This window comes from Lacerta agilis, chromosome 4, assembly GCF_009819535.1.
Source record: "Lacerta agilis isolate rLacAgi1 chromosome 4, rLacAgi1.pri, whole genome shotgun sequence".
Classification (NCBI taxonomy): domain Eukaryota; kingdom Metazoa; phylum Chordata; class Lepidosauria; order Squamata; family Lacertidae; genus Lacerta; species Lacerta agilis.
In genome coordinates, this window is record NC_046315.1 from 40,414,616 (window position 1) to 40,440,404 (window position 25,789).

The window sequence follows — 25,789 nt, forward strand, 5'->3', positions numbered from 1 at the left end:
TCATACCAAGAACAAACTTAGTTGGTCTCTAAGGTGCTACTGGAAGGAATTTTTTTACAATTTATTTTATTACAACATAAGTTTGCCACTACAGAATTAGAAGGTCATGAGGGATCTTTGGCCAATCAAAACTGACAGGCAGGTGTCTGAGGTGTTCCTCATTGAGAAAGGTGAAATTGTTTCCTAGGAAATACAGATTTAAATTGATCCAATCATTGAAATAAGATCATTGCTGATGGAAGAATTTTGGTTTTCCTCCCAGAGTTAATTAGGAAGTGAATAGGTATATGTTTTCATTTGACAGAAGAAAGTTTCTGGGGACTAATTAGTCTTGCATTTATGTTGTGGTCTAAGCAAAGATTGTTTCTATGTGCAGCAACTACTAGGGAGGAGACCCTGTAATGCAAAGGTGCTTTTTCTTATTCCTTTGCAACAGCACCGTGTTTATTGCTCAGAGTAAAGCCAAAGTAATACAAGAAATGTTGTTGAATAGGTGCAGAGTTCCAACTGAAACGAGCTTTTCAGCAAGAATACATCACATTGATGATTATGAGCACAGTAAAGAAGGGATCAGCCCATCCCTCCACCATCAGAGCAGGATTTTAAGCTTATGAACTGAGCCAAAATATTAAGAAATAAAGTGATAATTATCGAGTGATGCACATACATGTGTGAACCAGTCTTAGAATTTCAAATTCTACTTGTATAAATTGTAGCATTTCTAAGCACATGTTCATATTTGCAATGGAAGCTTTGGGGTCAACAAACCAGCAGTGTTTTTGGCCTGTGTACATAGGTGATTACTTTTGAGTAATCATATTTATTTCACTGGGGTTATTATAAAATGAATAGTTTGAGCATTGCAGCATTCAGCATTTACCGGTAATATACTAAAGCAATTGTGGCCATTTCCTTTGTGACATTTAAAGACTATTTTATTTCACCAGGACATCCAATGTTGCTTAGCATTGGTTGAACATGCTGGTTGTAAGTAGAATCTTGGTAAAAAATGTCATATAAATAATAGAAGGGCTGCCACCATTCCTAGGCGGAGACAAGGGTGACAGATCTCATTTATATAATACAGTGATACCTCGGGTTAAGAACTTAATTCGTTCCGGAGGTCCATTCTTAACCTGAAACTGTTCTTAACCTGAAGCACCACTTTAGCTAATGGGGCCTACCGCTGCCGCTGCGCCACTGCCACGCAATTTCTGTTCTCATCCTGAAGCAAAGTTCTTAACCTGAAGCGTTATTTCTGGGTTAGCGGAGTATGTAACCTGAAGCGTATGTAACCTGAGGTACCACTGTATAAGGAATTTGCACAGTTATATGTAAATGTAAATGTTAAATCTGCAATTGCCGTGCTTTGAAAAAAAACCCACAACCTGATAAAAAGGAAAGTGCATCACCAACAAAGATTTCTTTTAGATGCGATGGGGATGGGAGGATGATAGTGGCAAAGGGAAAAGTGAATTCTGTCCATTTTGTAATAAATACAATTTAACAATGCCTGCTCCCTCCCCCCACACGTGCACACGCCATATTTGTCTTTAATCATAGTGTTGGCCCAGCGATGCTGGCAAACCAGGCAGCCAACTGAGATGATAACATTTCAGAGGTGCCTTCCTCAGTTTGCAGAGAGCAGTGCTGCCTATTCTTCTGGAAAAGGTGCACAGAGGAAGCTTAGCAGCTGTTTGCCTGGGCTGGTATCCTCTATATCCCAGGGAACACTGGAGAAAATGTTGAGCATCTAGCCACCTGGGGCCATAGATATCATTGTAAAGGAGAAAAGGTAAAAGGAATGTCAGTTGTTGTTGTTGTTGTTGTTGTTGTTGTTGTTGTTGTTGTTGTTGTTGTTATTAATATAGTATCCCTGCTTACTCTTGATCTTTGCCCACTCTTGCTGGTGGGAGCAGCCATCTCCCACCCCCCACCCCCACAATTTACCTGGGGATTTCACTGGTATTGCATCATGATGTAGCATTCTTCTCATTGAACAGTTTCTAAAGAGAAATGTTTCCAGGCTGCCGGGCTGCAACTCTGCTATGCCCTGAAGTAACTGCAAAAAGTTGTAGTTAAAGAAAAATTAGGACAGAAACTGGAACAAATCTTCTGCCCCCTTCTGTCCTAGCAGTAAGTCCCTCAGCCAGCCAGCCCCCCAATGATTAGATTATATCCTTCCACCAAAAGTAATGCCATTTTCAGTTTTCGTTTTTACTCCCACCACCACAACCTTGCCAATATTTCTGAAAATGTGATGGCCAAATACTTTGATCCAATGCTAGCTTCCTTTCTTCTTATTTCCACTCCATCTGGAGACTTTGTAATTCAATCAAATCCTGCATGGATTGTATAGTACTTTGAAAATAACTATTTAGCAGTGACAAGAGTGAGTTGAGAAAGTGGCTCAGTGGAGGAGCGTCTGCTTTGCATGCAGAAGGTCCCCAAGTATGATCTCCAGCATCTCTTGGTAGGCCAAGCTTCTGGAGGCCAATTTCAGCACCATTTTCATCACCAGATGTGAGCCAGTTCATATGGGTACCCAACTACATGCACACATAAAAATATTCTGCAAGTCTGTCTATGTTCATACAGAGTGTAGAATGTTCCTATTGTGGTGCACAGTAGCTAAACTGCATTTCTTATAGTGAAACATATGTTCTAAACTATGGCGAAACAGGGTTGCTTCAGAAAAACAATGTTAACTTCTAAGAATAATGCAGACACTTGTCTATAAATATGTTTTGCCCACCAGCCCCAGAAATTATTGGTTAATATATTGTTCTGCAAGACTTTTTTTTGCTAGTTCTTACTCAGTTTACATGCTTGAATTACAGTTGTGAAAAATTATCTACATCCATAAAAGGTAAATGGCAACTTGCTTTAGTAAAACAGAGAAGGTTGATATGTAAATAAGCTTGTGAAATATTTAAACTATTTTAGAACACAATGTTTCTACCACTTATTAATAAGAAATATTCCAAAAATGCATTGCAGAGTGGAACTGAACGTCTCCATGGTAACCACCAATGAAGATTATGGACACTGACATCATGTAATTCAAAGGGAATTGGTAAAAAACACAAGCAACCAGAATTCTAAAAGGATAATAAGTAAAAACAATATGTCAAAACAACATGTATAACCCTGTGAATGTTGGTAACCAGGAAAGATATGCAGAGATGCAGCCAAAATAATTCTGGATCCAACCAGAGATGTAAGTCTCTCTGATTCTGATGGGAAATAGTTAAATCACTGTTTAAATCAACGGTACTTAAAACATGGCTGCATCATGAAAGCATTAGAATAGCCTGTTGGATCAGGCCAATGGCCCATCTAATTGAGCATCCTGTTCTAACGGTGGCCAACCAGATGCCTGTGGGAAACTAACAAGCAGAACATGAGCACAAGAACACTTTCCAACAACTGGTACTCAGAAGCATTGCTGCCTCTAGCTGTGGATGTAGAGCAACAGCCATCATGGCTAGTAATAATAATAAATAATATTAATTTTATTATTTATATCCCACCCATCTGGCTGAGTTTCCCCAGCCACTCTGGGTGGCTTACAATATATATATGATAAACATGATAAAATATGAAACATTAAACAGAATATCTTATACAGACTTTAAATAAACCAATAGAAAATAAATAAATAACAATAATGTTTACAGTTATACCCAAATTAAAATAACCAACGACCCCAACTGAACATTTAGCCAACCCCAACCCTAACAAAAACAAAACAGAAGAACCAAAATTGCTCCAACCCATGAGTTGTTCCAGAATTGACAGCCCTCTCCCCGTGAATTTGTCCAGTCCTCTTTTACAGCCATCCAAGCAGGTGGCCATCACTGTCTCCCGGGGGAACGAGTTCCATTGTTTGACTTTGCACTGCAGATAATGTAGCATCTGTACATGCAGTGCTTTTTTAAAAAAAGGGGGAAAATGTGCCAGTGCTCATCGTGAAGTCGTTTAAAGTAGAACCGCAATGATTATGCACTGATACACCATCCATATCTGGAATGCTCTTTTGCATGATTCTAGTCCAGGGGTAGGCAACCTAAGGCCTGGGGACCAGATGTGGCCCAATTGCCTTCTCAATCCAGCCCACGGACGGTCTGGGAATCAGTGTGTTTTTACATGAGTAGAATGTGTCCTTTTATTTACGATGCATCTCTGGGTTATTTGTGGGGCCTGCCTGGTGTTTTTACATGAGTAGAATGTGTGCTTTTATTTAAAATGGATCTCTGGGTTATTTGTGGGGCATAGGGATTTGTTCACCCCCCCCCCCCAATATAGTCCGGCCCACCACATGGTCTGAGGGATGTTGGACCAGCCTACGGCTGGAAAAGGTTGCTGACATCTGTTCTAGTCATTCAATTCACTTCCCTGTTTGTTTGTTTTTTTCATTCCTTCTCCCCAAAGAGGTAGCATTCCATGGGCCACTGAGCAAACTCAGTTCACACTTGGCTGTTTTTTGGGGTTCCTAAAGTTTTTATACTTCTGTTAACCTTGAGGATCACACAAGCCTGCTGATACCATCCTCTTGTTGTAGATGGTATCATTTTATCTACTTAATCAATAGCACCCAGAGCCTGAACACTGTAAATGCGTGGAATGTTAAAACAATATGTTTACTTGGCTCGCTGATTATCTACCATGCATATGGAGTTTTTGCTTTCTCTATTTTTAAATCAAATACAAATTTTCTAACCTATAGTACTTTGGGCAAAAAAAAAAGAACCCCACAATATTTTCTCTTATGATTAGATAATGAGAAATGGCTCCTTTCCATTTAAAAGTTTGAATGAAGCACTTAATATTGTAAGACATTTAAACCTTAGGATCACAATAATACAGTAAATAGTTTGTTTTGATATTTTATATGTTATAATCTTTTTTGGTAAACTGCCTTGTGATATGCCCTGAAAGGTGGGTTAGGAATGATTTAAACAAACAAATGGACGATAATAATTCATATTCAAGATGGGAGGATCCAACAGGGGTGATCTAAAAATATTAGGGAACTGATATTTTCAGGATCTACCTGGTAGAACCCAGCCCTAGGAACAGACTAGATCAGTATCTTAAAACAGCAAAAACTTACATTAAAGTCAATTTATGGTTTCAATATTGATGGGATCATCTGTCTGCAACCTTTAGATCATTGGCTGGAAGAATGTTTTTAACTGTTTTTAATTGCTTTTAGAATGGTGTTTTTTTAAGCAGACACACACACACACACACACACACTGTAATTGATGTTTGTTGTTGTTGTTTAATCATTTAGTCGTGTCCAACTCTTCATGACCCCATGGACCAGAGCATGCCAGGCACTCCTGTCTTCCACTGCCTCCCACAGTTTGGTCAAACTCATGTTAGTAGTTTGAGAACACTGTCCAACCATCTCGTCCTCTGTCGTCCTCTTTTCCTTGTGCCCTCAATCTTTCCCAACATCAGGGTCCTTTCCAGGCTCACAGATTACCTACCATGAATATGGACTTTTTGCTTTCTCTATTTTTAATTCAAATAAAATTTTTCCAATCTATCAGACTTTGGGCAAAAAAACCCCACCCACAATATGTTCTCTTTCATGGATCACTGCCTCGTCGTGGTGAAGGGGCTTGAATAACTCACGATAAGCTATGAGCTATGCCATGCAGGGCCATCCAAGATGGACAGGTCATAGTGGAGAGTTTTGACTAAATGTGATCTACCAGCAAGCCACTCCAGTGTCCCTGCCAAGAAAACTCCATGGACAAAAACAACAGGTAATTGATGTTAGATGTTTTTAATTGTAATTGTTTTTAGAATCTTTTAATCTGTTGTAAAATGTTCATCACCTGGGTTCTTTGGGATATAAACTCAATAACAAACAAAAAAATAACAATAGAACAGACAATATATTCCATGAGGATTTGTTCCTAAAACCTGCAGCACTACATAGGTCACCACCCTGTACCCTTGCATTAGAAAACTAATTCTGTGGATCTTTGGCTACTTGAAACTAAATACATGCTGACACCAGAGGTATGAGGAGATTTGGCTTACAAATGAGAGAACAAACCTCTCTGCAACTTGAAAGCCACATAATAAAGTATTCATTAAAATCCAATTTTCCACATGCACACGGCTTTATTACAAATAAATCTAATAGCAATTAAAAGAGAATTGAGATAAATTCTAAGTATTGTGTATTGAGTGCTGGTGCTAAGGTGTGCGCCCCCCCCCCCCCCAATGTTTAGCTACATTTAAAAATCTTTGAGTAAATGGCTACAGTGGATGCACATGCACTTTTTCAGAATTCAAGTTTGCAAATTCTGATTCTTCCCCCATCTTTCATCTAACTTTGTTTTGCTAATCTGCGAGTGTTTACTTAGGTAGAATGTTGTCTCCTCTGCAGAATACAAAAGTCCTTGTGGAAAACAAAAATGGCTGCTAATTGTTTCCTTCACTAACCAAACAAGAGACTGTCTCCTATAACTGATTATAAAACTCCACTCTCCAGATAGCTGCTTCCCTTTGCATCTTAAATGAAAATAAATATTTGGAGGGGGGAGAGGGAAGAGTAGAAAAAGAACAATGGCAAACAAACTGTTCCTACATTTTTCTTGCCTAGATAACATGTCGTGAAAAAGCAGCAGGAGCAGCAGGCAAAAACAGTAAAATAATATCTGCAGAATATTGAAGGGGTGTTGCTCTCAGGAAGCTCCTATTTCCACTTGTGGTGGCAATGTCCACTTTTAGCTATGCTACTTGATGATGTGACTGCTGAAATGTGTTTAATTACTTGCTGCCCAGTAACAAAGGACCTAAGATTATGCTGGCTGTCTAGATTTTTTCCCCCCGTGAAAACACAAAAACACCCTCCAAGGCACTGATGAAGGTTATACTGTGGTGGCACAATTCATTATTGCTCAATAATAGAAAAATGCTACTGGACTGAACATCCCAAACTGATATGACAAAATATGAGTCTTGGCAATGATGGAAAACCTGACATGTCATCTTTGGTAGTGAGAGGCCCCCACCTAGGGGCAGAGGAAGGGGGTGCGGTGGGGGTGGTCTGCCCTGGGTATCACCACTAAGGGGGGGGGTGACAAAATGCCGGGTGGCACTCACCGCAGGGCCTGCAGTGTAGGGCAGCTGAGTGGGAGGAGGCAGGCAGACTCCAGAGGCCTCACAGTGCACTTTGCCCCTGGGCGGTTCACCCCGCCCTTACCCCACCCCTATGGGCGGCTTGCCCCACCCCGGGCGTGTCACCCCGGGTGCCTGAGTGGCTTTCTCTGCCACTGCCACCACCCCAAAAGAATCACCTTTATCACTTGGTACAATTATGTATCTTTTAGTAATCACGAGGAAGGAGATACATATATATGGAATTTATAGCAGCTCATTCAATAGGCAGAAAGGAAACCTGGAAAGAGGAAATAAATGTAAGACACAATTAGCAGTGGCAACCCGCTCCTCATCTATGCCTGCTGTCTTACTTAATTCCTCTCTGTGCATGGCTACAATGTTCAGAAAGTCGAAGTTGTATGATTTCCTTTGGTTGTGATTTATATACCACCCTTCATCAAAAGATTTCAGGGCAGTTCACAAGATAAAAACATGAGATAAAAGCACAAATAGTTAGAAACAACAAAGCAATAACCCCCTCCCACAAATGCATTTAAAAGGCTGTAGAGTATTAATTAGACAAAGAACTGGTTGAAGAGGAACGTTTTTGCCTGGCGCCTAAAGATAGATAAGGAAGGTGCCAGTAGATATTCTCTGCTTTGATATAAAAGGTGGAAATTGAGGGGAAAGTACATTGGAGGAATGGACAAATGGGATGCAGGCATTGCCAGTTTAACTGACCACAATATAATGCCCCTGACAAACATTTATGAGCAATTAAAGTGTTGGTGCCTGAAAGTTCAACTGATATTGATACGTGTCCCTAAGTCAATGAAAGTCAGACTGGGCCGCACAACACTGATAGGGAGGTTCATTGAAGGCATCTCGTTTGGGGCTCCCTCAATACCTGGAGCTGGCCTTGAAAGGAACTTGAGGCATCACAACCGACATGGCTTAGAGATTCATATGAATAAAGTGGTAGATTTTACAGTTGTCGCATTTGTGTATATCACTACCAGGAAGTGCCACCTGTAGCCATGGTCATGCTATCTCAAGATCCCTGCATTGTTGAGATTCCTGCATTGCAAGGGACTGGACAAGATGGTCCATGGGGACCCTTTGAACTCTACAACTCTATGATTCTAAATATCATTTCCTTCCCGTGCCTTCATAGGCATGACTGTTCCAGAGGATTTTCTCGCATCTGAACCAGACCATGCCTCAGAATATATTCAGTTTTCTTTAAAAACAAAAACAAAAAACACTCTCTCCCATCCTCATCTGTCTCTCTCTCACACACATAAATCAATCACCCTTTCTCCTTGGAGAACCTGAAGGAAGAAACATACAGGTATCCTCACAGAATAACCTGCCTTTTATTAACAGCCATGACTCCTCCTAGGCACAGCAAAGAAATACTAATTTTACAAGTCCTGTTTTTGCAGCATATGAGGGAATGCGTTTCAATCAATCAAGATGTACTGCACAGTCACAGATCTGTTAAGGAAATGAATTTTCCCACCTCTGTCCACTCAAAGCTGTGAAGTGAACTACACATGTACAAGTTTGGATGCCAACAAAATTGTGTGGGTGCTGCGTAAGTGGTCTTTCCCTCTAAAATCTTTAAAAACAAGACACACAAACACACAAACCCGAATGCTATCTTCAAATGATGGTTCAGGCTTGCTCCAAACCATTTCACTGTTTGGCTATCTTTTACAGGGTCAGTTGTTTTGCTGCCTGTAATGGAAAACTGTTGCTTCCAACATACTCTTCTTGTATGTCTGAAACTAAAATAAACCTTACAAGTACATTGTAAGTATCCAGTGCTACCTGTCATCTTATGCCGTTTTAGTGCTACCCCCAAATTTCCATCAAAGAAGTGGAAGGATACAATACATAGAGTATGAAATAGTATACCATTACTGTAAAATGCTATTTCATTATTACATTAAAATGTTCTTGCCAGCACTGCAGATCAGGATTATAGCTGAAAATTATGCATATATATTTTAATTAGACATTATAAACTATAATTAAAGTGTTGGAGGCTGATCCACTGCCCCAGCAACCTCATTTTACCACTAGCTAATTGGGACATGGGTAGCGCTGTGGGTTAAACCACAGAGCCTAGGGCTTGTCGATCAGAAGGTCGGTGGTTCGAATCCCCTTGACGGTGTGAGCTCCCATTGCTCGATCCCTGCCAACCTAGCAGTTCAAAAGCACGTCAAAGTGCAAGTAGATAAATAGGTACCACTCCGGCGGGAAGGTAAACAGTGTTTGTGTGCACTGCTGTGGTTTGCCAAAAGCAGCTTAGTCATGCTGGCCACATGACCTGGAAGCTGTACACCGGCTGCCTCGGCCAGTAAAGCGAGATGAGCGCCGCAACCCCAGAGTCGTCCGCGACTGGGCCTAATGGTCAGGGGTACCTTTACCTTTACATTTAATCTTCACCTGCCTGTCTTCATACTTAACAGTACAACCAATTCAAGGGGTGGCAGTGCCTGATAGCTTCTTGCTCCTTGGTCACAGTGTTGCCCTTGTACAACTCGGCAAGGAGAAAACTAGAATATGATATGCTTTGGTTTACTTAGTTCTTACCAGTATGATTCCATATCTCTGACATCCAAAGCACTAAGCGGGTTTACACCTTTTAAGTGTTTCGTGGATCTTATATATGCCTTTTTCGTTTATGTTTGAGTTTTGCAAATGTTGCTGCTTTATTATTAGATACCCGTCCTTTCAGTATGATAGATGCTATTATTGCCTTTTCCGCTATGCAGCAATACATTTTCATCTCTACTGAGGTGTTATAGCTTCAGATTCTATTTCCATACATGTATCCTTAGTCCAAGTCACAACAACCCTGAAACAATTGGGCACTCATCTTGAAAACTGAGAAAGAACCATCATCACTGCGACTGGTGAAGACAGAAGAGGCCAACACATATCATTCCATTTCTTGAGAGAGAATTATTTGCCTTTCCAGAATGATTGTCATTTTATTCTGATGTCCCCAAAGGTCTTCTTAGTTCCACTTTTAATATTAGATTTTTTTTTTTTTTGCAATACTCTTGACCAGTGTGCCCCATTACTTCATCAAAATCACAAAGGAAGTCAAGAGGGGGGAAAAACATTTCTTAAAAAGATGTCTCTTCCATATAAGATAGAAATTTATTGCTCCTTTCCTTACAACCAACGTGACTTTACAGAGGATTACTGTGCTGGACTGTGCAGGTATGACAGGAATAAATAAAAAAGAGGTAGGTGTAGAAAATAAATAAAGTGTCACACAAGCATTATTATGAGCATTCCACAAATCTTATTGGAACTGGAGTAGTTCGTCAGAAGCGTTTTCATACATTACCCTGTCTATATACATATTGTTTTATGCCACTGTGCAACTCATTTGTAAATGTTTGTTCATTTTATCAGTTTAATCACTCCAGCAATGAGGATTAGGAAATTAATGGGAATGAAGAGATGAAAGACAGTGGCATGAGTGGGAAAGCCTGCTTCTTCAGAGACGAGCCTTCTAAATTCCCACCCACTATGTAAAACTGCTGCCCATCATTGCTGTGATTAGCTCTGAGATTTGTCACATACTCATGAAAATAGATCTTCAGTTTCTTATAACAAGACAGTGGGTTTATTAACTGCTGAAAAGGCAATCAAACTGTATGTAAGTCATAGGAAGCAGCTGTATATTGAGAGATCATTTGCTATAAGGTGCTTTGAACTGCTTTGGTAGAAAGCAGAAAATCAGTGAATTGTTTAATTAATAAACACATCTAGTTCAGCAAATAGTCTCCAAGGTCTTAGGCGAAGATATCGCTCAGCTCTGCAACCTGAAAACCTGGGTGCTTGGGACTGAACAAGATCTTCCGCCTACAATGAATGTGCTCAACTACTGAGCTACGTATCCTCAAAGGAAGTAAGACTGATAAGCGAGATTGATTGATTGAGTTTATGTATATGCCATCTTAACACAGTGAGCTGTGCCCAAAACATCTTACAACAAACATCCGCTTCTTACAAAATGCAAAACACAGGGGGTAGAAAAAAACAGTTTGCACAACATATCAATGAATTTAAAGACAAAACTCAAGAATTTAGCAGACACAGAATACATTCAATATTTTTTTTAAAAAAAGAATCCAGAATTAAATGCAAAAGTGCAAAGCTGAAAAAGTTAACAGATAGTTCCAGCTGCTAGTGCAGGTCTTGTGCTCAAAGGAGTCTCAGCATCCAGGCTCAGATACAGTTCAGAGGGGGAAGGGTCTTCTCACCTGGTTGGATAAGTTACTGCTGGCTCTGTCACCTTTCCTATATAGGTGACTAATAGCAGCAAAAGTAAAAAGTTGGGGAGGGCAATGATGGTGAATCCGCTTCTCCAGCCTCCTGGAAGTTCTGGTGCAGGTCTTATCACTCTTTAATACTACAGTAATTGTGTTTATTCAGATGTGAATTCCACAGAATTCAGTGTGACTTCTTACTATCTGCTTAGTACGCTCAGGGTTGCAACACTAAGCATAATATTCATTTTAAGAGCTGTAGCAATTGCAAGGGACTTGTAGGAGCAGCAAAGAAAATACAAACTGTAAATGCATTGTTGAGGTTAAAAATCACTGTCTTTCTCCTCTGAAGAAATATGCAATTTATAAACTTCAAGGACAAGCAGTAATTACTTGTGCATGCCTACTGCAGTCTCATACTCAACAAACGTTTGAGATTCAGAGGTTATAGATTGAGATGCAATCTGAAATTCTGCAAGATGAATGAATTTCAACTAATCTTGCAGCAGCTAGCATTGCTGGTTCAAGAGCAACGTTAATATGCTTGCTCATGAATGACTTAACAGAACATTGCACATCTCACCGTGTGCACTTGGGTGCCCTTACCTTTTGTACTTCAAAAATATATATCCGTATATTCAAACTTTGCACTTTGTTTCCCAAAACGTGGTCACAGATGACGGAAAAAGGTCAAAAGTGTTCCATATTTGCCTTCTTAGAATAAAAAACAACATGCTGAAGTTTGACAACTAACACTGAAATGGATGTTTTCGATCCCCACATAAATATGGAAAGCAGGATGTGCTAAATGAGGAAGACCTTCTCTTTGCTGTTCTTCTCCATTGGAGCTGAAGGCAGACCTGCTGGCTGTACTGTTCTGAACTAACTTTTTCTAATCAGTGACTTGCAAAAACACCCAAAGATACATTGCCCCTAGACACACTATAATTGGCTTTATAAAGCACACATATTTACAGGTACAGAGCACAAACTCTGCCAAATAAATATACTATTATACTAATGCACAATAATACAAAAATGTCAAGCTTAAAGGAACTTCCCAGAGGCCCAAATAAACAAGGAGGATGCAGTAATTCCCTCCTAGAGGTTGTCCTGCTGGCATTATTTCTGCATAATCTTACAGGGGGAAACTTCTGAACCTCCATGATAATAATTAAATTTAAAGGGGGTGGAGTTTGAAGGTTGGTTATAGAGCCTGTGGCACTGATTTTTAAAAATCCTCGAAGTATTATCTTAACTGGTTTGCAATTTTCTAATTTTCAAGAGCCAGTTGCAAGATTTTCAAGAATGTAGCATGAACAATCTGGCAAAAAACAAAACAAGCATGTAACTGTCACATTGTGCTTCCAGTCAAACATATTATTAAGTTGAAGCATTTGCACTTAATATAACACTTAGCCAGTACATAGAATCTGCTAGAACAAAACTATATTCTTCAGACACCTTTCTGCCTACAACAGTCATGTCTGCACGGGATCACTTGCCCCCAATATGCCGTTCCACTGATAAAATGACAGTGGTGTAGCGAGGGTGGGGCGATGGGGGCGCTTTGCCCCGGGTTCCAGCCTGGGGGGGTTACACTCGGCGCCACCCCCCTGTGAGTGCGACTCCCAAGCCGCTGTCTGGCAGCTCTTCCGTGTGAACAGCCACCGCATGGAAGGGGTTGGGAGTCCAGACGGACTGTGCATGTCCATACATGCGCAGTCCTGCGGGCTGGTGCACTTGCGCACACAGTCTGTCCGGGCTGCCGGGCCAGGCACGAGCAGCCCCGCATGGACGGGGGGCCGCTCACGCCAGGCAGCCCAGCCAGACTGCGCTCCGTAGCGCATGCATCGTGACATCACGACGCATGTGTGCTACAGAGTGACACCCCACCCCCAGGGGGTGCCGCTGTGCTTGCCGTTCCCAGCAGCCAAGCAGCTCGGTTCACCAATGACCACAGTTCTGTCCCATAAATAACCTTACCTCATTTTATAGATGGTCATGTCTGCAGAAGCAGTTCCTGAGGTTGTTTGCATGCACATCTTCTTTTCCACTTCTTACAATCTCTACATCACTGTGGAAAAGTTAGTACTGCTCTGCCAAAAGCTGTCCTCTAGTTCTCGAAACTTTTCTTCCCTTGTAAAAGAGGCTTTCTTTATAGCTTACTTTATAGCTGCAAGTTGGGTGATGTGCATTTCCCATTATATATTTCTCCATCATTCTCCAGCTTCCATGTCTGCCTATGCTTTCAGATATGAAAAACCTCATGGGAGATGTGATCTCATGATGCCTGACCCTGAACTTTAATTCAAGCATGGGAAGAAAGGGAGATTAGGTATAGAGCACCTGAAATGGGTGCATTGATTTTTTAAAAGTAAAAATACTGTAATATGTTTTTTAAGAACAGCTGTCAGACACACAGAAGACAGTGTCTCCACTTTTCTGTGCTTACAAGGAAGCCCAGCTGAGGATGTTCTGGGGTTTTCAAGACACTTGGTTCACAATAAAGGCTGTAGAGAGCAGACCACCAGAAAGATCCCCCTGCTCTGTAATCAAGTCAGGTGTGAATGGCCCACAGTGATACTCCCAATAGAAAAATTAGGTGCTGATATTTTATTGTTTAGGAGAGAATAGAATTAGTGATCACTCTATTAAGAAACTTAACAGACTATTTATTTTGAAACGAAATCCATCTAGAACTAGAAACTATTTTAACAACAACATTTAGGAAATCTCCAGAAGCCTACCTTCTAGGGATCACCACCCCAGATATACCAGATAAATTTAGGAATTTCTTTTTGTACTCCGCGGCCGCTGCGAGAATTCTGGTAGCGTCATACTGGAAAAGTGAAAAGCCTCCTAGCAAAAAGGAATGGTTTATTAAAACTATAGAAAAGAGGTGTGATATGAACAGGTTATATGCTTTGCAATAGCTCTTGTAGAATTATTACTAAAGGCAAGTGAAAAGTTAACTTCTAAGATTAAAGGTATCACTGAAGTGGTTCTATAACAATTGGCTTCAGTGTTAAAATTGGGATTTTTTTTTTTGAAGCAGTGGAGAGCAGGTTTAAGGAAGTCAATATTTGTATAATACATATTGTATAAAATATTGTATAAAATTGTATAAAATATTTTAATTTGTGATTAAGAAAACTATGTAACGGAAAGGGTAATTATTGGGGGGTTTTAATCCTCTTGTTTGTGTTAAAAAGAGAGAGATGCATGGAGAAATGTATGGTTATGTTTTCTTTTTTCCCTTTGTTTTGTGATTTTTTAAAATGAAAAATGAATAAAAACAATTAAAAAAGGAAACTTAACTGACTTAGCTAAAGAAGCAATGTTTTATTGTTCATTTACTACTAATATTAACTAGAATCTTTCATTGAAATATAGTAGTATATAGGATTATAGTGCTGAAATTAAGGATTTTCATGTATTTAAATTAAGCAGGTAGATAAACACTGTTCTTTGCTATTAAGTACCATTTTCACATTTTGTTTTCTTGTTTTTTCACACTTTCTTTCATTGGCTTTACAAAATTTCACCAGCTCTCACTGGTCAATCTGCAATCTATCTGAAGAACAGATAGATTAATAGTAGTGAAGAAAAGTGACATTTTAAGATTTTCATCTCTATAAAGTCATTATTTACTTGTCGGTCCAACTAAATATAAACTAAAATATGATTTCAGAATTTGAAAAATCAACATTAATTTATTTTCAGCTTTAGTTTTGGTGTGTACATGCAGCAGAGCTATGTTAGTATACTCTGGGGCAAAGTTTCATTTATAAAACATTCTTTAAAATTTACTGCTTCATATATTGCTTTTGAATGTTTAATGTCAGTCCTGTTTTTTGCAGTAAAAATATTGTCTGCATATCTTCTTTGATAGCCTCAGTGTACATTATCTGTCATCTCAAGAGATTCAGATCCAGAATCAAATGACAATTTATGTGTCCATGGTCAAAAAACTACACTCTGCAAATATATGATTCACCATCAGTATGGATTTCAGTGCCTCACGTATGCCTAACTCTGTGCTGAATTGTGGTCATAATGTAAAGTGACCAACAGTGCAACTCAGGAGGGGATTGATTCCAAACACTGAGCAGTACAACAAAAAGGCACTGCCTCAGGTTGCTTTAAGATGGATTTCTGCAGGCTGCATAACAACCAGGTGGGCCTGATCTAAAAACCTCACTGAAAGGGCTGGTCTAAATAACTTGGTCCTAAGGCATTTAAATCTTGAGGTTACCGAAGCATTTGCCATTGCAGCACAACATTTAACCAATAATCCCACATTTAAACTTCATCCCCTTCCCCCCGCGCTCCAGAAAACAATAATGAGAAGGTACTTCATTTACTGTAAATAGATAACTAGCATAGCTTTCAACCAGTCAAGCAGCTGTAACGTATTTAAAGTAAAGACTTCAGTGTTGTGTGTGTTCTTGGAGGACCCTGGGACTCCTCAGAAGCTGATCAAAAGTTCCTTAGTGAAAAAATCAATTATCCTGAAGAAGGACTTGCTCATCTTCCAGTTTTCTCCTACAGTGCCCAACGTCAGTGGAGAGTTTGGTGTGTTCTTTTAGGATGAGCTCTCAGCTGACATTGCTTAGCACACTGCATAAGCTGAGTGTAAGGCTTAACACACTTCCCAGAATCCCCTGCAACAGGTGTGCAAGGTGGGTAAGCATACAGTTCGAGGAGGAAAAGCTTTCCTGAAACTAACACTTTTGAAAACCACAGTTGCAGTTCATCTCATGGTGGTCTGGCAGAGCACCCAAATGCTGTACTTAGTCTAAGGCACAACTCTCATTGGAATGGTAAACCTGTATCGCTTCAGGTGGTAGATTGAATGTTCTTCCATAACCGTCCCTCAAAATTGCCTGAGGGAATTCGTTGGGTAGGGAGAGAGATTCCAGCCTAAACTTCTGTATTATGTTCTACTCTTCTGAGTACAGGGATGTGTTTTGTATGGAAAAGCATTCATTCATGAGAGCTCTCACCTGCAGTCTGAAGGGATACCACACAACAACTTTTGACACCTCTGGTAAGAACCAGGATCATAAAATCATGGAAATGAAGGGCCTTGCGCCTGAGAGAGAACGAGGCCTAAGAAACATAAACAAAAGGAAGGTTTCAAGCTCGAATTGTGCCAATGCTAAAGGAGATTTGCTTCATTAACCTCCAGATGACAGAAACCATGGGTGACAGCAGAAAAAGTAACTTGAAACAGCTCAAGGAAAGATGACAACATGTCAGAAGGAAGATGAGATGTGACAGGAAAGAACTGAGGAAAATGGGGAGAGGGGGAGGAAACATGGAAGACAGAAGATGCAAATAAGAAGTGACAGCAAAAAACTGCTTGGGATTGTAAATGAGCACAGTGGAAAGAGAAGAGGAACACTCATTGAGCTGGAACCACTGAATTATGGAATTAAGCCCCCAGAACTCTTAGCATAGCAATACTGTCTCCCAGTCAATAGATCAGGCCTCAATTTATTACACTGCATACATCTCTCTGCCTTTCTCAGCCTGTCCTTGTAGGATCCTTGTCGTTGATGCTGACTAGAAAATTAACCAACCCCTTTCTCTCCTTGTCTCTTCCTCTCTTTGTTAAATTAGTGAGAAAATGTAAATGTTATTTTCTCTCTCCCTGTCATCTCCTCACTGACTTGGTGAGACACTAGATGCTAATAGTGAGAAGATTTAATTCTTTCATTTTCTGCTCTTGCCTTGGAGGCTGGTGGCCCTTTGCAGGTGCTAATGGACTCTTTCATGCACACAAGTTATCAAGCACTAGTGCAATTACTTTCAGCAGTTTCCTGCCTAGCTTGTGCGAAGTATACGGAGAAATACCACAGTTGAAAGGTTGGTTGGATCTCACAGATAACTGTTGCTTGCTGTCTAAGTTCACTTAGGAAGCTATACTCAACTCATTCCCATTTTGATGCACTGACTGAACTGAGAATATGCAGGAGAGAGTTCAGTCTCTGGGGTGCACTGTAGAAATTAAAAAGGTATGTGCATAAAGGCTTTCTTTAAACCATTATGCGAAAATGTCCCTTCCCTATTATACACCACATGGACACATAATAACGGAACTTTTGCTAAGCCACTGTAGATCTGAGTTGATTTCAAGTCACTGACCAATAACTACCCTGCCAGCTGCCTTTAACGGCCCCTTCCTCCAAGGCCCTGCGCTCTTTCTGTGCCATGTTAATGAGAGTTAACTCTTCCTTACCCCAGTGTCATATGTGTCTCAGGTAGAGAATGAGGATGCTCTTCGGTTTTTTATTTGCCATGGGGGAGGGAATGCATGGGTTGCATCTGCCCAAACACTGAATACCATAAAACCATTCCACCTTCTTTGTTTGCTAGTAGGCTACTAAGCAAAAGTGCCTCCAGTTGCATTGTGTCATGAATAATCTCTTTCTGTGACTTCCTCACCTGAGTAAAATAAAACCTTTCTGTTCCTTTTCTGAGGGAAAGGCAGAGGCATCAGTGTATTTTTCTTACTTTTATAGCTCTTCACAAAAGTTTTTAAAAACCTGTTTACTCAGAACCTCAGTCTAACTTAATAATAATAATAATAATAATAATAATAATAATTTATTTATGCCCCGCCCATCTGGCTGGGTTTCCCCAGCCACTCTGGGCGGCTTCCAACAAAATATTAAAATACAATAATCTGTTAAACATTAAAAGCTTCCCTAAACAGGGCTGCCTTCGGATGTCTTCTAAAGGTCTGGTAGTTGTTTTACGGGCGTTCTACAGGGCAGGTGCCACTACTGAGAAGGCCCTCTGCCTGGTTCCCTGTAACATGGCTTCTCACAGCAAGGGAACCACCAGAAGGCCCTCGGCGCTGGACCTCAGTGTCCAGGCAGAACGATGGGGGTGGAAACGCTCCTTCAGTTCAATTGGACTTGGTCTATGATGGGATTCCTCTTCACTCACTCTGTTGCCCAGGAAGAGTATCTGCTCAGTAACTCAGAAAAGGCTAAATTATATTTGTACTATGTTTCTTTCCCCTTCAAAGCGACTGCCTAGAATTTCTTCATCAAATCATTTCTTCCCCAATTGAGTTGGTGATTATCTGCAGGTGAGTGAAACCAGGATTTCTTGTTTTGCTTATCAAGTAGGAAGAAGTTTTTATTCATTTGTTCATCATTCATTTATTACTATTATTCATTTATTATACTATTATGAGCGAATCAGCACAAATCAAGCAGTTTCTTTCCCTTCTGCCATTTAAGCCTTTATTTTTAATCTTACTTGTTTCAAACCAGCTGTAGCTAGTCAGTATTATGCAGGGACTCTGCACATGCTCCCAGGTATTCTTTTTAATTCCTGTATGCTTTCAGTCTTAACTCTTTCTTTTTTCCCCCTCTAGCAACTATTACCTTTCATCACCCCGCATCATTTATTATTTACATGGTCACTATAAAAGCAGCATATAAAAATTAAAAGAGAAACAGGTGCCCCTGCAGGCTTAACAAACAGGGAGCAGAGGAAATTGGGAGAGGAGGAGGTAGAATCAGGCTGCAGCTCGCCAGCTGGATCTAATGGTGACCAGGGTGGAGCAGATTTGAAGAAATGCAGCTGATGAGGCTCAGGTAGGGAAATGAGAAAAAAGAGAAAATCCACTTTATTAGTTGAGAAAAATAAGAGGGATAAGAAAAATTATGGTCAAATGCCTTTCTTTCAAGCTCAAAACCTAATAATGATTTGAAAAGTTTTGAGGGAAGGATGTTGTTGTTGTTGTAGAGAACTATTGTACACATTTTGCTTCGTAGTTGTGTCAGGGCTAGTTGCTACTTTGGAAATAAGGAACAGACAGTGTAAAAGCAGAAACAGAATGGCCCCTTAGTAAATATAAACAATAACAAAAATTGAACTGTAGCTTGAAGTTGACGTTCCAAATGGGTTGTGGCTGTGAAGGAGTTCATGAAATACTTGAATGGTTTCAGTTCTAAAATACTGTTCTCAAGTGGCTGTAGCACAGTCCACTGTTCATGGCATTACATTGTTAAAGGGACCCATCTGACCTGTTCTGGATTTTGTACATTCCCTAGAGAAAGTTTAACCATGACTTGCTAAGCCAAGGCTTGGCTTTGCCAAGTGTGAGCTCGCACTTGTGCTAAGCCAAAGTATGGTTTAGTGCAGGCATCCCCAACCTTCGGCCCTCAAAATATTTTGGACTACAATTCCCATCATCCCTGACCACTGGTTCTGTTAGCTAGGAATCATGGGAGTTGTAGGCCAAAACATCTGGAGGGCTGCAGGTTGGGGATGCCTGGTTTAGTGTGACCTGTGGGTCTAAAACAGGTGGAGAAAAGGTAATCTTTCTGCTCACCTATGTCACATTTTAAATAACGCCTCCACTCATCCTGCTTTACAGTAATCCATCTTGTAAAATAGTAATGTATGGTTTGGTTCTGCTCTCTTTATCTTGCATTCTACAGTATTTGATATAAAAAAGGATGTAAGGACAACAATGCTGTCTTTGGCTTAGGATGGTGGTCCCCAAACTAAGGCCCAGGGGACAGATCTGGCCCAATCGCCTTCTAAATCTGGCCTGCGGATGGTCCAGGAATCAGCGTGTTTTTACATTAGAATGTGTCCTTTTATTTAAAATGCATCTCTGGGTTATCTGTGGGACCTGCCTGGTGTTTTTACATGAGTAGAATATGAATTCGTTCATATTTTTTAAAAAAACATAGTCCGCCCCCCCCCCCAAGGTCTGAGGGACGGTGGACCGTCCCCCTGCTGAAAAAGTTTGCTGACCCCTGTTCTAACCTGTCTCAGACTACTGAATTATTTTCTTTTGTGTATTGTAATTGCTTCTTTTACTAATACCCCTTTCCCCATTTTCTTAATGAGCATCTGGAGATACTAGTTTTTAAAGTGATGATAAGATACCATGCTTTCTTTTTTCTTTTTTTAAAAAGGTAACTTTGGTAGGTTAAATAAAAGCAACAGTCTGGATATTGTAGAGAAATAATAGGCTAAGATAATGAGGTTTCAGAGGCAGCTCATGTGTGTATTATAATGACTTTTTCATGGGGATTTTTTTTTAGTATGCAGTGTCATATTGCACTACTGCTGCCTGGTATTTTTTAACTATGAAAGCCTTCATTGAGATGACAGATAGTAGGATTCTTTCATGAGACTTGCCCTTGGATTAGAGGTCTCTTATTTGTTCACATTGATGTGATAAATGATAATGGTTCTTGAGGAACTGATACTGTTTATTGTGTTCGCTGAGAGTCTTTCCTTTGCAATCACTTTTAAAAGAAAGGCAAACACAAACAGGTATTAAATCACTGCTGTGAAAGTTTCACTTAAAATTTTAAAAGCAGAATGATCTAAAACTCTTCCTTGGTTCTGGGTTCTCCCCCCCCCCCCCACCACCACCACCTAGTTTTTGCCTCCTTGGTAACCTCGGAGCCTGCCTGAGGGACAGACTCTAGATCTGTGACAATAGCATTAAAACTGTTGATTATAATGTGTTGTACCTAGTTTGAATCTAATACCTGTGTCTTATCCCTTAGTCTTTATCTTCATTCATGAGACACACACTTTTAGAACAGCAGCACAATGGTCATGCACAAGTCCAGAATAATCCAATGGAACACATGACTCACGTTCAGTACCCTTCTAATAATAAGAGCTTTGAGGTTGAGACCATTGTTAAGAACGTTAAGAGTCATTGTTAATGTTGAGAATGAAAGAGAACTGTTTTTTTGTTGGCATATAGTAACTGTCTTTGTATCATGACATTGCAATTTAGCAAATAATATGTAATTTGGGGAGGTTTTCTCCTGGTTCTTCTCACCCTGTAGGTGTTACAATTAATTACAGCAGTGTTTTCTGCTTTGCAAGTACTATTATCTTTAATGATGATTGGTGTAGATAATTTTGCTAAGACTCCCAGATCCTAGCTTAGGGCTATCACTTTGATTTTAAAGTGTTGATTGTTTCTTATCTAACTTTGAAAATGAGATTAGATACATTTAAACCGATGTTTCTTCTATTGTCTAAGTATGTAGATTTATATGGTAATTTAAAATCTGATAAGCTAGGAATGGCATAATAAAGCAATCACAGTAGCTGACACATTCCAGAGAATCCAATTCAGTCTTGATTCAAATTGGGTGGGGGGTGGGGAATTACTACTGAATGCTAAAGAACCATGTATCATAGAAAACATTTTAAACTGATGCTATGGTTGGACAGTGTTCTCGAAGCGACTGGCATGAGTTTGGCCAAACTGCGGGAGGCAGTGAAAGATAGGCGTGCCTGGCGTGCTCTGGTCCATGGGGTCATGAAGAGTCGGACACGACTGAACGACTGAACAACAATCCCTTGTAATATACCAAGTAGTCAGTTTTGGGTTTTCTGAAAGGTGCAGCTATGCATTTTATATGGCACTGGGCTCATAGCAACTGATAACACATTATCAACCCTCCCTGTTGGCCATGCTGGCTAGGACTGATGCGAGCTATAGGTCCAACAACATCTTAAGGGCCACAGGTTCCCAATTCTTATTATAAACCAAAATTATTGTTATGATTTATTATCCCCATTAAATAGAGAGTTCTTAAATAAGAAGAAACCAATGTACCGGTATACTCATTGAGATAAGTAAGTCTCTTCTTTTCCGTCTACCACATCACAGTTACTGCAAAAATGAACAGCATGCAAGGCACTGGTCAGAGTGTATAAATTATACCACCCCCATCAGTAGAGCTTAAAGTTGCTATCAAATAGTGAAGGTACCGGTAGCCATATTGGTCCAAAATATGAGAAATACAAAAGGATAATGTCTTTTGGCTCCTACAGACATGTTTGTTGAGCATTCATTCATAGTTTGCCCAAAGCTTTCAAAGAAGTTACATGGTGTCCATTTGTTCTGATTTGATTACAGGAAAGTTGCACTATACTTTTTTTTGTACATTTCCTATAACTTTGCAGACCTTAAAAAGTATTTATTTTTTAAAATTAGTTTGTTGTACCAAACTGCTTTAATCCACCAAGCTAAATTTCTGGTATGCCAATGAAACCCTCTCACAAAATAGTGACAGTCTGGAGGTGACCTTTATTAGGACCAACCAAAACGTCAGAAAATAGAGAGCCCGTTTTTGAGTTCTCAATTACTCTTTAGGGCTGCATGTTTGGTGCAAAATGGTGTGGGGTTAATTAGGCATGATGTTAAATCCACAGGTCTGCAATTTGTAGTAAGAAAAAGTATAGGAAGTGTCCAACAGACAATTACTGTAGGTGCAAAACAGATTTAAAGCTGACCAGAAGGCTTGCTGGGATAAAGAAACAATGTATTTAGCCTATTATTTATAAATAAAAACTCTAGTAGTTAGTAAGTGGATTTGTTGCTAAATGCCACAAAAGCAGCCAATTATCATACTAACATTACATAAAACGGTGCCTATGACCGGAGGGTGACTCCAAGTAGGTATACTGTAGTAAGAATCGTTTTCCCATTTGCACTGCACTGCTCTTCATGCTTAATATTTAAGGACTGCTCATTATTGCAAAGAGTGCATGGGCCAAGTTGTTTGCAACCTTTGGCTTGCCATTCTGCAGCACCAAGCTAGTGCTGACTTGGTTGGGAACTCCAGTTCCAGCAGATTGTGAAGCTTGCACATTGTGAGTTGCATCATGAACTACATTTCTTGAGTTTGTCCATGCAAAGATTTGTCCCTCTCCCTTCTTCCTGTGTCATTTCCTTGTCCCCCCTTGTCCCCCCTTTTTTCATAAGAAGCAAGGATGGTTGATGCATAATGGCTTTTGCTACATATTGCCACAACATAATATTAGTAAAATTGAAAAAAGCAAAAAAGAATTGTTTTTCTATGTTCTTCTATCTACCAGCATGCCTAGTTTTGCCAGAAAGGAGTGAAGACAAACATGAATAGAGTGTGCACATGGTGAACCATATGCCTTTCAACAGCCTCCTCTCTTTTCTCCTGCATATCAGAGATCTCTGTGATTCACTTAGTTATGTAATCCATATTTTATAACTGAATTGTGATCAAACAATATTGTAACCATTGTTCTTGCTGCTTTTACATCTTCATAGCAGACCCTGCAATAACTTTAGACAGCTGAGTTAGATTGTTTTTCTTAAATCTCTTTTCAGGCTGTACATACTGATTAGTTAAGGTAAAGATAAAGAGGTTACAGTCTTGGAAGAAAGCCCCATTTCTCTGCTTGGGCGGAGAGCATGAATTAATAAGATTTCATTCCTCTTAGTTAATGCCTGGTAACTGCTGTAGGAAGGGGGAAATTGGCATGAAGATTTTTTTTTTTTTTAATGAGTGTGTGTCGCTTCCTGAAAACTGTTTTAATTGCTTCTGAAGCAGATCATCCAAAGGCATTCACTCCCCCGCCACAACACACACACACACCCTGCTCCTTGCAGTTTTGAAGCATTCCACAGACACAGAAAAATAGTCATTTAAAGATGGGCATAAGATTTGAAATTTCAATAGGAACATATCCAAGGCTGTCAGCTCCAAACCTGAAAGATAAGTTCTCTTGTTGAAGATAAGAACTAAGGGTTGTTGTTTTTTATTATTATTATTCCGAAAAGAACGTTTTGAATTGGGACAAAAATACAGGATGCTACATGGGTGTTCTCGGACAAAGTTCCAGGCTGGAGCCTTAAATAATTTTATATTAGTGGATGCTGTTAGAGTTAGTCACATGATTCAAATGTGTTGCCAAATAATACTACTTAGAAAAGCTGCAGGTGCTCTGTTCAGTCCAGGACTGAATGTTCTGAAGCAGATTTGCCAACTGCAGGGCTGAATATTCCTCATTGAATAAGTGCCTGTTACAGATGGTAAAGCTCAGATGTTGTGTTAAAATGGAAATAGGTTGCACATTAAGGCTGTGCTGAATTCTTGGGGCAGGCTTTTTTTTTTTGGCAAATGTTTGGCCTCCCACGAAACATGCATTCTTTTTTCCTACCTTTTTTGTGGGGAGCAAGAGACCTTTGCAAGAAACATTTGTAGGACCTGGTAGGGTGGATGAAGCTACCTTTTTTACTTTAGCAAACTCTTCTCAGCCAGACAATTCTTCTTCCTGGAATCATCATGTGACCATGCAGTGTCATGTGGCCCACCTAATCATTCCAAGAAGAGCTCCACGGCTGGAAGCTGATTGCAAATTAAGTGTGAGGTTTCTGTACTGTAAAGAGTAGTTTCTTGCTGCATCCAATTAAGCTACTCCTGTTCTTTTGGCCAGAAGATTGAGAAGACCTATTGCTGAGCCTGTCCTTGCTGCCACTGTTGGTAATATTTTTTTTCATAATTATGAATATGGGCTAACCGTGCTTTTAGAGTTGAATAATTTGTTTCTTCTTTATACTTTGTGAAAAGCATAGTGTACCCTCTACTCTGGAGCTATTAGTGCCACCCTTATCTCATTGTTAGCAAAAACCCATTTCAAATTTGACTGCGTTCCTTGTATATCTTCAGCAGAAAGATGTTCTCTCAGTATACATTAGCATTTTTTGTACATCTCCATAAACAAAACACTCATTCAGTGTTCCTCTGCTTTCTCCATATGGCCCAAGCAGAGAAAGTTTTGCTTGGCAATTATCTTGTTTTCCGAGTATTTTTCATAAGCGTTTGCCTTGGCATCCATCAGTTTTATGTGTATCTTCTTAGAAAGTAAGATGTCTGCTCAGCATTCATTGACATACAGAACACAGTCTCATTAGAGGACAAAGGATGAGCTATGCATAAAGTCAAATATCAAATTAGCATTACAGGAAGTTTTTGCTGTGCTCTGAATATATCATTAGTATAAGTAGTTAACAAAAAGTTCCTCACACAACCAGCAATTGTGATAGGTAATTAAGACTCTTCTTATATTCTGCGGTCATGCACTGAGCTCCATTAATGCACTGTATCCTAGATATGCCCTATTCCAGCATATGAGAGATGAAGCTGCCTTATATTGAGTCACTCCATTGGTCATCTCAGTATTATTTGATCTCATTGGCGGCAACTCTCCAGGGGCTCATACAGGGGTTGAAATGAAAGGGGTTTTGCAGTTTTGAAATCGGGAATTAATCACTGAAATTTTAAGTGGTTCAATCCATCTTGATTCAAAATGGTGTCCAGTTGTATCCAAACATATATGGAAACCTGCTCAGGAATAGTCAGGCAAATTTTGGTTAGAATATCTTAAGAGGTGTCGAAATGCATAATGAACAAACAACTTTCCAAAATACATCGTAGATTATACTGTATCTGGCTTATTTGTAATTAGTAAATACAATCAAACCTCGGTTGTCGAACGTAATCCGTTCTGGAAGCCCATTTGGCTTCTGA

At 39.8% G+C, this 25,789-nt stretch overlaps 1 long non-coding RNA gene across 1 annotated transcript in view; it reads left to right on the forward strand.

Moving 5' to 3' along the window:
- The first annotated feature begins 24,592 nt into the window (after positions 1-24,592).
- Positions 24,593-25,789, forward strand: part of LOC117045608 — a 37,008-nt gene continuing 35,811 nt past the window's right edge. The window contains exon 1 of the long non-coding RNA XR_004426442.1: positions 24,593-24,742. This is a non-coding gene — a long non-coding RNA (uncharacterized LOC117045608). The remainder of the gene's footprint in view (positions 24,743-25,789) is intronic.